Here is a 17,049-nt window from a genome sequence, read left to right on the forward strand (position 1 = left end):
ATCCATCTGATGGTTGGGGTTGGCTTGAAGATCTACCAGAGATTCAGATGTTCTGGTGGGAACTAGAGCTGCATAGGATGCTTTGTAGCCTGTTTTTTGGATGCAAGAATCTGATCTAGAATATAAAGAGTTCTTCTGTCTCTGTTTAAGCTCCTCCCATGGTAGGGAAGTCACTCTTTTTAACGGATACAGAGCCTAGGTTATTAGGGAACTCCTCATTTTTACTCATCACTTTTTTGGTTAGTCCTTGTTTCTCCCTTCGGGGTCCTATAGAATAAGTCAGCCCAATGCCCCTGTATATACTTGTTCAGTGAATAATATGAAAATGCCAGTCTGGCTCTTAAGGAGTTTTGCAAGCAGTGGCTTAATAATCTAGAACTTGGAATAAGAGCTGATATTTTCCCCTTTCACCTAGTTTTCTGTCTACCACCCTTCTGTCAAACTGTTGTACTATGGTGGTTTGCATGTTGCTATGGTGCTAGAAGCTATGCCATTGGTATTTCAAATACAAGCAGGGTCACCCATGGTGGAAAGGTTTCAACAGAGCTTCCAGACTGAGACAGACTAGGAAGAAAGGCCTAGAAATCTACTTCTGAAAATTAGCCAATGAATACCCTATGGATCACAACAGAACATTGTCCAATATAGTGCTGAAAGATGAACCCTTTAGGTTGGAAGGCACAGTGACCACAACAATCTTCTTGAGCTAATCAAAGACTGTGAAGATGGTGTATGACCGGGCAATGTTTCGTTCTGTTGTATATAAGGTCACCATGAGTTGGAGGTGACTAAGTGACAACTAACAACAACAACAGTTTTCCCTATTGTTAACATCTTACATGACCATGGTACATTTTTTAAAACTAAGAATCTGACTTCTGTTTTACAGTCCAACACATAAAGAGCTTGGAAGTTGTCATTCTCATCCTTACAAGAAAAAAGCTGAATAAACTGAAAATCAACAACTCTTCTTTGGTCACAGGGAAAAAAGCTGCCCTGAAAACCAGAGAGACAAACAGGCAGATACAGAGAATCTCAGTTTACTGGGAGCAGAGTTCAGGAGTAAAAATAACCAGCTGGAGTCAGTACTAATAGGAACATTTAACACCATAATAGAGAAATTGCTGGAGGCTCAGTGTGGACTAGCTCAAGGATTGAAGTCTCCTGAGGAAGGCCTCAGTCTTAGGGAGCCCCACTGTCTTAGACTGGATTCTCTAGAGAAGCAAAACCAGTGAAGTGTATATATTTAAATACATAGATAAAAAATACATAGAGAGAGACTTATTTCAAGGAAATGGCTCACACAATTGTAGAGTCTGATTAAGTCCCAAATGCATCAGTCAGGCCTCAGGCTGGAGGCTTCTCCTGACTCATGTGGTTGCAGGGGCTGACAAACAAAAAATCAGCAGGTCAGATGGCAGGCTGCTGGCTCACATCCCAGGAACCAGATGTCAGAGAATGACAAATCGAATTCAGGATCAAGAGAGTGAGAGAGATTTGCCAGAACATCCTTATATATTGGACGCAGGCCACACCCCCAAGGAAACTGCCTTTCAACTGATTGGCTGCTCATGTCAGATCACAAAATGGAGGATGATTACATTATATCTGCCAAACCACTGAGAATCATGGCCTGACCCAGTTGACACATAACCTTAACCATCACAGTCCATCCCTTGTCAACCTGACATATGTACACATCTCCTTAAACCATACATAATCTCTAAATAAAGACAATTATAAAGACATATTTGCACTTAATATGATAAACGTAATATGTGTACAATTGAGAACACATTAGCATCGTTTACATCTTATATTTTCTAATAAGTAATGGAATAAAGGAAGGAAGAAAACAAAGATATCTGACATATATGTATCATACATACACACATACACTATAACCAAACAAGGAAGAAATACTTATGTCAATTACAGTCCTCATTCCTGCAACTGGTCATGTAGTCATATTTGGCACTTAGAACTACGTTCTTCCAAAAAAAAAAAAAAATTTTTTTTTTTTTCTTCCACCACATATTCTGTATTCCCTTTGCCCTCAGCAGGCACCTCAGCTGGTCGTGGTTCTTAGCCTGGTGGGTTTACCGAAACCTTCATTCCCGAAGGGCTTAGCCATTAGTAGTCATGTCAGAATTGGATGCTGTAGTGTTCCATTAACTTTAATTACAGGGCATGGTAGTATTAAGAGACGTCCTAAGGAATTTTGTGTATTCCAGACACACTCTTCTTTACCTCCATTATGCAGTATCGATTCAGTTTCCCCTTGGTAATCAGAATCAATCACACCAGCCTATATGGTAACTCCCTTCTTTGCCTGTTGATCCAGAGGCATGAGGAGCCCAAAGTGGCCAGGTAGCATTCTTAACTTCCAGTTCAGTGATATTAGTAACGTGTCTCCTGGTGGGAATTAAGACCTCTAGACCCAAAGAGCATAGGGTCATAGGGACAGAAAGCAAAAATTTTACAAGTGGGTCACTAGGGGTAATGGTGAGTGGTGCCACTCCCATTTCAACCCCTTGATTTCTGGATCCATGAATGCTGGCTATGGGAGAAACAGCACTATATATTGAATGCTGGTTTAGACCATATACAGCCTCAAGGAGAACATTTCCCCAACCCTGCAAGGTATTGCCACCTAGCTGGCACAGTAATTGTGTCTTCAGAAGTCCATTCCATTGTTATACCAAGCCAGCAACTTCATGGGGAATATGGTAAGACTAGTGAATTCCATGAGCATGGGCCCACTGCCGTACTTCATTTGCTGCGAAGTGAGTTTCTTGATTCAAGGCAATGCTGTATGGGATACCATGACAGTGGATAAGGCATTCTGTAAGTCCACGGATGGTAGTCTTGACAGAAACATAGTGCAGCAAAGGCAAATCTGTATCCAGAGTGTTTATACCAATAAGAACAAAATATTGCACTTTCTGTGATGGAACTGGTCCAGTGTAATCAACCTGCCATTATGTTGCTGGCTGATCACCCCTAGGAATAGTGCCATATCAGGGATTCAGTATTGGTCTCTGCTAGTGGCAAATTGAGCACCCAGCAGTGGCTACAGCCAAGTTAGCCTTTGTGAGTAGAAGTCCACATTGCTGATCCCATGCATAACCTTCATCCCTGCCACTATGGCCACTTTGTTCATGAGCCCATTGGGCAATGACAAGACTGGCTAGGGAAAGAGGCTTACTAGTATCCACAGAATGTGTCATACCATCCACTTGGTTGTTAAAATCCTCCTCTGTTGAGGTCACACTTTGGTGGGCATTCACATGAGACACAAATATCTTCACTTCTTTGGCCCATTCAAAGATGTCTATCTACATGCCTCTTTCCCATACTTTCTTGTCACCAATTATCCAATCATGTTTCTTCCAAGTCCCTGACCATCCAGCCAAACCACTGGCAACAGCCCATGAATCAGTACACAATAGCACATCTGGCCATTTTCCTTCCAAGCAAAATGAACAGCCAGGTTCACTGCTCGAAATTCTACACACTGGGAGGATTTCCTTTCACCACTGTCCTTCAAGGAGGTAACAGAAAGGGGTTGCAGTGCTACCACTGACCACTTCCAAGTGGTGCCTGCATGTCACCCAGAACTATCAGTAAAGCAGGCATGAGTTTCTCTTCCTCAGTCAACTGATCTTAAGGAATGCCCCAGAAGGCCATAGGTAAAGACTGGGAGGCGGAAGGTAATGTGACAGGAGTGAGGATCATGGGCATTTGTGTCGCTTCCTCATGTAACTTCCTGGCGCCTTCAGGTCCTGTCTGGAGCCCAATATAGTATACACCACTTCTAATGAATAATGAAGTGCTGCTGTGCACCTGCAACTTTATGACTCTGTGGGTCAGACAACACCCAGTTCATGATGAGCAGCTCAGGCTACGTGGTGACTTGGTGGCCCACGATTAAGCATTCGGTCTCTATTAAGGCCCAGAAACAAGCCAAAAAGCTATTTCTTAAAAGGAGAGTAGTTATCTGCAGGGGATGGCAGAGCTTTGCTCCAAATTCCTCTGTGATTCACCAATAGGGGACTGCCAGAGACTCCAAACAACACCTCTATTTGCCACTTACACTTCAAAAACCATTGGATCAGCCAGATCATAAGGCCCAAGTGGCAGAGAGGCTTGCATGCAGCCTGAACTTGTTGTAGAGCCTTCTCTTCTTCTGGGCCTCCCTCAAAACTAGCAGCTCTTCAAGTCACTTGATAAATAGGCCTGAGTTGCACATCCAAATGAGGGACATGTTGCCTCCAAAATCCAAAGAGGCCCACCAGGTGTTGTGCCTCCTTTTTAGTTGTAGGAAGGGCCAGATGTAACACCTTATCCTTCAGTTTTGAAGGAATATCTCAACATGCCCCATACCACTGGACCCGTAGAAATTTCACTGAGGTGAAAGTCACCTTAATTTTTATCAGACTAATTTCCCACCCTCTAGCATGCAAATGTCTTACCAATAAGTTTAGAGTCATTGGTACTTTTTCCTTACTAGCTCCAATCAGCATAATGTCATCAATGTAATGGACCAGTGTGATGTCTGGTGGAAGGGAAAGGAGATCAAGATCTTTGCACACTAAATTATGGCATAGGGCTGGAGAATTGATATACCACTGAGGTAGGACAGTGAAGGTGTATTGCTGGCCTTGCCAGCTGAATACAAACTGCTTCTGGTGATCCTTCAAAACCAAAATCAAGAAAAAGGCATTGGCCCAAACAACTGCTGCATGCCAGGTACCATGAGATGTATTTGCTCAAACAATAAAAACACTTCTGGAACAGCAGCTGCATTTGGAGCCACCACCTGATTACGTTTATGATAATTCACTGTCATTATCCAAGAACCATGTGTTTTTGCACAGGCCAAAAAGGTGAGTTGAATGGGGATGTGATGGGGATCATCACCCATTATGCATTGAATTGTGTCCCCTAAAAGGGTGTGTCAACTTGGCTAGTCCATTGTTGTGTGATTGTCCATGATTTTGTTATCTGATGTGATTTTCCTATGTGTTGTAAATTCTACTTCTAGGATGTTAATGAGGTGGGATTAGAGACAGTTATGTTAATGATCCAGGACTCAATCTACAAGATTAGTTTGTGTCTTAAATCAATCTCTTTTGAGATATAAAAGAAAGAAGTGAGCAGAGAGACAGGTGGACCTCACCACCAAGAAAGTAGAGCCAGGAGCATGTGTCCTTTGGACCTGGGGTCCCTGCACTGAAAAGCTCCTAGACCAGGGGAAGATTGGTGACACGAGCCAACAGAGAGAGAAAGACTTCCCCTGGAGCTGTTGCCCTGAATTTGGACTTCTAGCCTCCTAGACTGTGAGAGAATAAATGCCCTTTTGTTGAAACCATCCACTTGTGGTATTTCTGTTATAGCAGCACAAGATAACTAAGGTACCACCCCTACATCCTGCAAGTCCTTGATAGTGGCACTCATCTCTGCAACTCCTCCAGGAATGTGGTATTGCTTTTGGTTTACAATCTTCCTAGGTAAAGACAGTTCTAATGGCTTCCACTCGGCTTTTCCTACCATTATAGCCATTATTCCACATGTCAGGGATCCAGTGTGAGGCTTCTGCCAGTTGCTAAGTATGTCTACTCCAATTATGCATTCTGGAATTGGGGAAATCACTACAGGATAGGTTCTGGGACCCACTGGACCCACTGTGAGACAGACCTGAGCTAAGTAAGGCTCCATTAATAATCTGACCTCCATATGCCCCAACTCTCACTGGTGGGCCACAGCGACCTTTTGCGTCTCTTGAAATTAGTGTCAATTCATAGGCAGTATCCACTAATTTCTGAAAAATCTGATTATTTCTTTTTCCCCAGTGAACAGTCTCTCTCGTAAAAGAAAATGGACGCCTTGGAGGAAATCTGGGAGGAAGATTGCTGTTGTTGTTGTTGTTAGGTACCATTGTGTCATTTCTGACTCATAGCCACCCTAAGTACAACAGAACAAAACACTGCCCAGCCCTGCACCATCCTCATGATGATTGTTATGCTTGAGCCCATTGTTGCAACCACTGTGTCAATCCATCTAGTTGAGGGTCTTCCTCTTCTTCGCTGACCTTCTACTTTACCAAGCATGATGTTCTTCTCCAGGGACTGATCACCTCCTAATAGCATGTCCAAAGGATGTGAGACGAACTCTTGCCATCCTCGCATCTAAGGAGCATTTTGGCTGTACTTCTTCCAGGACAGATTTATTCGTTCTTTTGGCAGTCCCTGATATATTCAATATTCTCTGCCGACACCATAATTCAAAGGCGTCAATTCTTCTTCAGTCTTCTTTATTCATAGTCGGGTTTCTCACACATATGAGGCAACTGAAAACACCATGGCTTGGGTCAGGTGCACCTTAGTCCTCAAAATGACATCTTTGCGTTTTAACACTTTAAAGAGGCCTTTTGCAACAGAGTTGCCCAATGCAATGCGTCGTTTGATTTCCTGACTGCTGCTTCCATGGCTGTTGATTGTGGATCCAAGTAAAATGAAATCCTTGACAACTTCAATCTTTTCTCTATTTATCACAGTGTTACTTATTGGCCCAGTTATGATGATTTTTGTTTTATTTATGTTGAGGTGCAATCCATACTGAAGGCTGTGGTCTTTGATCTTCATCAGCAAGTACTTCAAGTCCTCGTCATTTTCAGCAAGGAAGGTTGTGTCATCTGCATAACACAGGTTGTTAATGAGCCTTCCTCCAATCCTGATGCCCTGTTCTTCTTCATTTAATCCAGCTTCTCAGATTATTTGCTCATTTTACAGATTGAATAAGTATGGTGAAAGGATACAACCCTGACACATACCTTTCCTGACTTTAAGCCATGCAGAATCCCCTTGTTCTGTTCGAATGACTGCCTCTTGATCTAAAGAGGTCCCTCATTACCGTTATCCATAATTTGTTATGATCCACACAGTCGAACACCTTTGGATAGTTAATAAAAACACAGGTAAACACCTTTCTGGTATTCTCTGCTCACACCAGGATCCATCTGACATCAGCAATGGTATCCCCTTGTTCCATGTCCTCTTCTGAATTTGGCTTGAATTTCTGGCGGTTTCCTGTTAATGTACTGCTACAACAACTTTTGAATGATCTTCAGCAAAATTTTACTTGCGTGTGATATTAATGATATTATTGTTTAATAATTTCCACATTCTGTTGGATCACCTTTCTTTGGAACAGGCACAAATATGGATCTCTTCCAGTCGGTTGGCCAGGAAGCTATCTTCCAAATTTCTTGGCATAGACAAGTGAGCACCTCCAGTGCTGCATCCATTTTTTGAAACATCTCAATTGGTATTCCGTCAGTTCCTGGAGACTTGTTTTTGCCAATGTTTTCAGAGCAGGTTGGACTTCCTCCTTCAGTACCATTGGTTCTTGTCCACACGCTACTTCATGAAATGATTGACTGTTGACTAATTCTTTTTGGTACAGTGATTCTGTGTATTCCTTCCATCTTCTTTTGATGCTTCCTGTGTTGTTCAGTATTTTGCCCACAGAATCCTTCACTATTGCAACTCGAGGCTTGAATTTTTTCTTCAGTTCTTTCGGCTTGAGATACACAGCGTGTGTTCTTCCCTTTTGGTTTTCTACCTCCAGGTCTTTGCACACTTCATTATAATACTTTACTTTGTCTTGAGCTGCCCTTTGAAATCTTCTGTTCAGCTCTTTTACTTCAGCATTTCTTCCGTTCACTTTAGCTACTCGACGTTCAAAAGCAAGTTTCAGAGTCTCTTCTAACATCCATTTTGGTCCTTTCTTTCTGTCCTGTCTTTTTAATGACCTCTTACTTTCTTCATGTATGATGTCCTCAATGTCATTCCACAACTCGTCTGGTCTTCAGTCATTAGTGTTCAGTGCATCAAATTTATTCTTGAGATGGTCTCTAAATTCAGGTCGGATATACTCAGGGTCATACTTTAGCTCTCATGGACTTGTTCTAATTTTCTTCAGCTTCAACTTGAACCTGCATATGAGCAATTGGTGGTCTGTTCTGCAGTCAGCCTCTGGCCTTGTTCTGATGATACTGAGCTCTTCCTTCGTCTCTTTCCACAGATGTAGTCAGTTTGATTCCTGTGTTTTCCAACGGAACAGTCTGCCTCATAAAACACGATAGACTCCTTGGGGGAAATCTGGGAGAAAGATTAACAGTATAAGTTTTTGGTAGTGTAGTGGGGTCCTTCCTCAAAGGGACATAGCCTCCCCTTCATTCAAGGGGTTGTGGGTTTGTAAACTGGCTCAAGTCTCAGAATTGATTAAGGGGCTGTGGTTCTCTATTCTACCAATTCAAGAAAAGCTGCCCTTCACTTGAGATAGAATTCTTCTGCTTGTACAGATCAAGTAAATATTTAGTAGATTTCCCATGTATTTTACTCCTAGGGCCACCATGACTAAGTAGCCAATGTCATAAATCCATACGAGTCAGACTATAATTACTGCTTTGAATATTCTGTCCATTACAGTAGTTATTCCCACCTTGTCCTTGTTGGTTGAGTGCCATCACTTAGCCCCTACCACCCTGGGATCCAACCAGCCCCACTGTGGTTCTCTGTGCCAAAACCCATTGTGGTTAGGCATCTTAATTTGATTAGGGCAGTTCCCACTGTCAAATCTGACTTACATAAAATAGCAATCATAGCAGTCTGCAAGGCTGTCTTCACAAATTTGTTCCTTGCCATTGTGATGAAAGGTGTGTCCTCTGGACACTCCATGGGTAGGTCCATGGGTTCAACCTGATAAATCCACTATAACATGCCAATTTCCCTAAGCCTTTGAATACCGTCTTCTATAGTATATCAAGGCAGTCCTGGCATTTCAACTTGATTTAGTGTAGGCCACTGCTTAATCCATGCTTCAGTGAACCAACCAAATGAACTATTAAATCCCTTTCTAACCTCTCAAGCTAAAATATTGAAGGAAGAATCTTTGCTTAGTGGTCTTCTATCAGCAGACTCAGACTGATCCAACTTTATGTTCATTGCACCATTATCTCACACCCTTAATAGCCATCCTCACACATATTCCCCAGGTTTCTGTTTGTATACATTAGAAAAATAAAGTCGTTATTTTGGAGTGTAGTGTACCTTCTTATGGGTCACACTTTGTACTTCACCTCTTGGGGCTCAATAGAACTAAAGTCTAGAAGGTCTAGAAGCAAAAATGGGTCAGGGGGGTTTGTCCTGGGGACCAGGAACGTCTTACAAGTCATCTTTCTCATGTGATGCCCTAGGTGATATCTCAGGCAAATGTCTTCAGACACAGGTTAGTGAATCTCATCAGATTAGAGTGGAAAGGATAATGGTTTTACTGGGGAAGGTGACTTAGCAGACAAAGATGGAGACCTCTCTACAAATGGGAGTAAGCTTTGAAAGAAAACCTTATTTTTTCTAGTAAGAGAGCTGATAATTGCAGAAACCAAACCCAGAGTCTTATGATAAGAGTGGCTGAATTTCAACACCAACTGAATTCCAAATCTTGAATCCTGTCTAAAGTTAAAGTGAGGGCATTGAATAAATAAATTATGGTATATTCACATAATGAATACTATGCAAAAATTAAGAACAACAATGAATCCGTGAAACATAGTATGGAGGAATCTGGAAGGCATTATGCTGAGTGAAATTAGGCAGTTGCAAAAGGACAAATAGTATGAGGCCACTATTATAAGAGCTCTAGAAAAAGTTTAAACACAGAAGAAAATATTCTTTGATGGTTACAAGGGTAGGGAGGGAGGGAGAGGGGTATTCACTAATCAGATGGTAGACAAGAACTATTTTCTGTGAAGGGAAAGACAACACACAATACAGGAGAGGTCAGCACAACTGGACTAAACCAAAAGCCAAGAAGTTTCCTGAATACAACCGAATGCTTCAAGGGCCAGAGTAGCAGGGACGGGGGTTTCGGGACCATGGTTTCAGGGGACATCTAGGTCAATTGGCATAGAAAAATGTATTAAGAAAATGTTCAGCATCCCACTTTGGTGAGTGGCATCTTGGGTCTTAAACGCTAGCAAGCAGCCATCTAAGAGGCATCAATTGGTCTCAACCCACCTGGGGCAAAGCAGAATAAAGAACACCAAAGACACAAGGTAATTATGAGCCCAAGAGACAGAAAGGGCCAAATAAATCAGAGACTACATCAGCCTGAGACCAGAACTAGATGGAGCCCTGGTACAACCGATGACTGCCCTGACAGGGAACACAACAGAGAATCCCTGATGGAGCAGGAGAACAGTGGGATGCAGATCTCAAATTCTCGTAAAAAGACCAGACCTAATGGTCTGACTGAGACTAGAGGGACCCCAGAGGTCATGGTCCCCATACCCTTTGCTAGCCCAAGACTGGAACCATTTCCGAAGCCAACTTTTCAGACAGGGATTGGACTGGACTACAAGGCAGAAAATGATACAGGTGAGAAACGAGGTTCTTGGCTCAAGCAGACACATGAGACTATGTGGGCAACTCCTGTCTGGAGGTGAGATGAGAAGGCAGAGGGGGATAGGAGCTGGTTGAACTGACATGGGAAGTACAGGGTGAAGAGGAGGAGTGTGCTGTATCATTAGGGGTAGAGCACCTAGGAATACATAGCAAGGTGTGTATAAGTTTTTGTATGAGAGACTGACTTGATTTGTAAACTTTCACTTAAAGCACAATAAATAAATTTTTAAAAAGTGAGGGCGTTAATTGGGAAGAAATGGGATCTTGAAACTTGAGACAGGGACATAAGGGCAGATAATCAGGAGGCTGGAGACACTGAGCCCTAAATTCCATTGAATCACTCCTGCCAACAGAATCAGCCCTTAAGGAAAATTATTTTACTGGAGCCTCACCCACCTGAGTTTTACCAAACCAGCGGTACTGAAGGAAGAAGTCCAAGCTTCCCTGAAGGCACTGGCAAAAAATACAAGGCTCCAGGAATTGACAGAATACCAACCGAGATGTTTCAACAAACAGATGCAGCGCTAGAAGTACTCACTCATCTATGCCAAGAAATTTAGAAGACAGCTACATGGCCAACCGACTGGAAGAGATCCATATTTATGCCTATTCCAAAGAAAGGTGATCTAACCGAATGCAGAACTTATCGAACAATACCATTAATATCACAGGCAAGTAAAATTTTGCTGAAGATCATTCAAAAGCAGCTGCAGCAGCATATGGACAGGGAACTGTCAGAAGTTCAAACCAGATTTAGAAGACAACTTGGGACCAGGGATGTCACTGCTGATGTCACATGGATCCTGGCTGAGAGCAGAGAACGCCAGAAGGATGTTTTCCTGTGTTTTATTGACTATGCAAAGGCATTTGACTATGTGAATCATAGCAAATTATGGTTAACATTGTGAAGAATGGGAATTCCAAAACACTTAGTTGTGCTCATGTGGACCCTGTGCATAGACCAAGAGGCAGTCATTCGAACACAAGGGGATAATGTGTGGTTTAAAGTCAGGAAAGGTGTGTGTCAGGGTTGTATCCTTTCACCATACTTATTCAGTCTGTATGCTGAGCAAATAATCCAAGAAGCTGGACTATATGAAAAAGAATGCGGCATCAGGATTGGAGGAAGGCTCATTAACAACCTGTGTTATGCAGATGACACAACCTTCCTTGCTGAAAGTGAAGAGGACCTGAAGCATTTACTGATGAAGATCAAAGACCACAGCCTTCAGTATGGAATACACCTCAACATAAAAACAAAAATAATCACAACTGGACCAATAAGCAACATCATGATAAATGGAGAAAAGATTGAGGTTGTCAAGGATTTCATTTTACTTGGATCCATAATCAATACCCATGGAAACAGCAGTAAAAAATCAAAAGATGAATTGCACTGGGCAAATCTGTTGCAAAAGGCCTCTTTAAAGTGTTAAAAAGCAAAGATGTCACTTTCAGGTCTAAGGTACACATGACACAAGCCATGGTGTTGTCAATCGCCTCATATGCATGTGAAAGCTGGACAATTAATAAGGAAGACCGAAGAAGAATTGATGCCTTTGAATTATGGTGTTGGTAAAGGATATTGAATATACCTTGGACTGCCAAAAGAATGAACGAATCTGATATGGAAGAAGTACAATCATAATGCTCCTTAAAAACAAGAATGGTGAGACTATGTCTCACATACTTTGGACATGTTGTCAGGAAGGATCAGTCCCTGGAGAAGGACATCATGCTTGGTAAAGTAGAGGGTCAGGAGAGAAGAGGAAGACCCTCAACTAAATGGACTGACACAGTGGCTACAACAATGGGCTCAAGCATAACAATGATTGTGAGGATGGCGCAGTACTGGGCAGTGTTTCGTTCTATTGTACGTGGGGTCGCTGAGTCAGAACTGACTCGATGGCGCCTAAAAACAACCAACCTGGGAGAAGAGAATACCCAACTCCAGACCCCTCTAGCCTTCCTGTCTCACCTAATCAGGAGGGGAAAGCTGAGACACACTTGTGAATGTTACAGTCCATGAACACAGGCTGACGTGAAGAGAAACAGACTCTGAATAGGCCTATATGTATACATAAATTGAATCAGTAATGATTCACTAGTGTTTTCACTAGTGAGTTCTACCAAATAGTTAAGGAAAAAGTGGTACCAATTCTCTGCAATCTGTCCCAGAAAATAGAATCAGAGGGAACACTTCCTAACTCATGTGAAAGCTGGACAATGAATAAGGAAGACTAAAGAAAGATCGATGCATTTGAATTATAGTGTTGGTGAAGCATGTTGAATATACTATGGACTGCCAGAAGAACAAACAAATCTGTCTTGGAAGAAGTACACCCAGACTGTTCCTCAGAGGCGAGGATGGCGAGACTTCATTTCACTTACTTTGGACATGTTATCAGGAAGGACCAGTCCCTGGAGAAGGACATCACACTTGGTAAAGTAGAAGGTCAGTGAAAGAGAGGAAGACCCTCAATGAAATGGATTGACACAGTGGCTGCAGCAATGGACTCAAACATAGTAACAACTGTGAAGATGGCACGGGACTAGGCAGCATTTTGTACTGTTGTAAATGTGGTTGCTGTGAGTTGGAACTGACTTGACAGCCTGTCTTAGTCATCTAGTGCAGCTATAACAGAAATACCACAAGTGGATGGCTTTAACAAAGAGAAATTTATTTCCTCACAGTAGGGTAGGCTAAAAATCCAAGCTCAGGGCGTCAGCTCCAGGGGAAGGCTTTCTCTGTCAGCCTTCTCATCAATCTTCCCCTGGACTAGGAGTTTGTCCACACAGGGACCTCGGTTCCAAAGGATGCACTCTGCTCCTGGCACTGCTTTCTTGGTGGTATGAGGCCCCTACTCTCTGCTTGCTTTCCTTTCCTTTCATCTCTTGTACTATAAAAAGCACTGCAGGCCACACCCCAGGAAGCTCCCTTTACATTGGATAAGGGATGTGACCTTAGTAAGGGTGTTATAATTCCACTCTAATCCTCTTTAACATAAAATTACAATCACAAAATGAAGGACAACCATACAATACTGGGAATCATGGCCCAGCCAAACTGATACACACATTGTTGGGGGGACGTAATTCAATCCATGACACAGCCCCAAACAACAACATTGAAAGAATTATACCATGATCAAGGAGGATTTATTCCAGGCATTCAAGGATGGTTCAACATTCAAAAATCAATTAATGTAATCCATCACATCAACAGCCTAATGAAGAAAAATCATACGTTCATATAAAATAAAGCAGGAAAAGTATTTGACAGAATCTAACACCCATTCATGATAAAATGCTTAGCAAACTAGGAATAGAGGGGAACTTTCTCAACTTCATAAAAAGTATCTACAAAAAACCTATAACTAACATCATACTTAATGGTGAGAAGTGAGACGTTTCTCCCTCAGGTTGGGAACAAGGCAAAGATGTCTTCTCTCGCCATTCCCATTCTACATTGTACAGAAGTCCTAGATAATGCAATAAGAAAAGGGAATAAAAGTTATACAGATTAGGAAAGAAAAAATAAACTTCGTTCACAAATGCTGTGATTGTCTATATAGAAAATCCCAAAGAATATATCAAAAAAAAAAAAAAAACCCTACTGTAACTAATAAGCAATCATACCAAGGTCGCAAAATACAAGGCTTATACACAAAAGTCAACTGTTTTCCTAAACACCAATGACGAACGATTGGAATTTGAAATTAAAAACAATACCATTTACATCAGCACCAAAAAAATGAAATACATAGGTATAAATATAATAAAATCTGTACAAGATCCACATGAGGAAAACTACAAAACTTCGATGAAAGAAATCAAAGAAGATCTAAATAAATGGAGAGGTATTCCATGATAGGAAGACTCAATATTGTTAAGGTATTAATTCTTCCCAACTTGATTGATAGATTCAATGCAATCCCACTGAAAATACAAGCAAGTTACTTTGTGGATGTCGACAAATGGATTCTAAAGTTTATATGGGAAACCAAAAGACCCAGAATAGCCAATGCAATACTAAAGAAGAACAAAGTTGGAGAAATGACACTATCCAACTTCAAGACTTACTATAAAGCAACAGTAATCAAGACAGTGCGATGTTGGTGAAAGAACAGAAAACTAGATCAATGGAACAGAATAACACAAATACAATCAACTGATCTTTGATTAAGGACAAAAGACAATCCAATGGAGAAAGACAGTCTTTTTAACAAATGATGCCAGGACATCTGGACATCCACACACAGAAATAAATCTAGACACTGGCCTTACACCTTTCACAAAAAATAACTCAAAATGGATTATGGCGTAAAATACAAAACCATAAAACTTCTAGAAGGTAACATAGGAGAATATTTAGGTGACCTTTGGTTTGGAGATGAGTTTTTAGCCCCAACAACAAAATCACAATCCATAAGAGAAAGGATGAGAAGTTGGACTTCATCAATGAAAATCTTCTGTTCTGCAAGAGACACTGTTAAGAAAACGAAAAGACAAGTCACAGATTGGGAGAAAATATTTGCAAAACACATATCTGATAAAATACTTGTGCCCAAAATATACAAAGAACTTCAAAAAATTAACGATAAGAAAACAAACAACCCAATTAAAAAGTGGGCAAAATGTCTGAATAGACACCTCACCCAAGAAAGTATACAGATGGTACAGGAGCATATGAAAAGAGGCTTAAAATCATGTCATTAGGGAATCGCAAAGCAAAACAATGAGATACTACTGCACACCTATTGCCCCCACACAAAAAAAAAACCATTGCCATTGAGTGGATTCTGACTCCGAGTGACCCTATAGGACAGAGCTGAACTTCCTCATAGGGCTTCCAAGGAGCACCTTGTAGATTTGAACTGCCTACCTTTTGATTAGCAGCCGAACTCTTAACCACTATGCCACCAGGGTTTCCACCTATCGGAATGGATAAAATCCAAGACAATGACAACATCAAATGTTGGCAAAGATGTAGAGTAACAAGAACTCTCATTCTTTGCCTGTGGGAATGCAAAATGGTACAGTCACTTTGGAAGACAGTTTGTCAGCGTCTTAAAAAACTAAACATAGTCTTACCAAATGATCTAGCCCGATTGTGCTCCTAAGCATTTACCCAAATGAGTTGAAAACTTAATTCCACACAGAAACCTGTTTATTACAGTTCCAGTCGTAACTGTCAAAAGTGGAAGCAATCAAGATGTCCTTCAATAGGTGAATGGACAAACAAATTGGGATACATTCATGCAGTGGAATATTATTCAATGACAAAAAGAAATGACCTATTGAGCCACAAGAAACACGGAGGAACCTTAACTGCATACTAAGTGAAAAAAAGGGGGACATTGGTGGTTCAAGGTAGAGTTCTCACCTTCCATGTGGGAGACCCGGGTTTCGATTCCCATTCAATGTGCGTCAAATGCTGCCTCCACCATCTATCTGTGGAGGCTCACGTGTTGCTACGATGCTGACCAGGTTTTAGCAGAGCTTCCTAAGGCAGACTAGAAGGAAAGACCTGGAGATTTACTTCTGAAAATTAGCCAGTGAAAACCCTATGGCTCACGACAGCCTGATCTGCACCTTATCATGGGAGTGGTGCAAGACCGGGCAGCATTTTGTCCGAGGGTGCATGCGGTCACGAGTCAGGGGCCAACTCCATGGCAGCTAAAAATAACAAGTGAAAGAAGCCAGTCTGTAAAGGCTTAGTTAGTATATGATTCTAACTATATGACATTCTGGACAAGGCAAAACTATGGAGACAGTAAAAACATCAGTTGTTGCCAGGGGCTCAGGGAAGGCGGGGTGGTTGCTGAAAGGGATGAGTAGGTAGGGTACAGGGTATTTTTAGGGCAGTGGAAATTATTCTATATAATACTGTAGTGGTGGATACATGATATTTTGCAGTTGCCAAAACCCATAGAACTGTAAGCACAGAGTGAAACCTTTTAAGTAAGCTATGAACTTTAGTTAATAATAATGTATCAATATTGTTTCATCAATTGTAACAAACGTACCACACCAATGCAAGATGTTAATAATAGGGAAGTCTGTGGGCAGGGGGAGAGGGAGTATCTGGGAACTCTCTGTACTTTCTGCTCAATTTTTCTATAAACCTAAAACTGCAGTAAAAAAAATAAATAAAGTCTATTAATTAAAAAACTCCAAAACTAAGAAACCCAACACTGGCACATTACTATTAATCAAACTCCAGACTTTTTTTGGATTTCACTATTTTTTCCACTAATACCCTTTTTCTGGTCCAGGATCCAATCCAGTCATGTCTCCTTAATGTGCTCTAGTCTGTGACAGCTTCTTAGTCTTTCCTTGGTTTTCCTGTCCTTAAGAGTCTTAAAAGTATCGACCAGGTGTTTTATGTAATGTCCTTTAATTTGGGTTTGTCTGATGTTTTTCTCATGACTAGACAGGGTTATGGGTTTTTAGAAAGCATACCACAGAGGGGAAGTGCCCTTCTCATCACGTGTTATTAGGGGGTACATGATATCCCCATGACCTCACTGGTGTTGTTAACCTTCATCTCTTGGTTAATGTGATGTCTGCTGGGTTA

The sequence above is a fragment of the Elephas maximus genome, chromosome 3 (genome assembly GCF_024166365.1).
Source record: "Elephas maximus indicus isolate mEleMax1 chromosome 3, mEleMax1 primary haplotype, whole genome shotgun sequence".
Lineage (NCBI taxonomy): Eukaryota > Metazoa > Chordata > Mammalia > Proboscidea > Elephantidae > Elephas > Elephas maximus.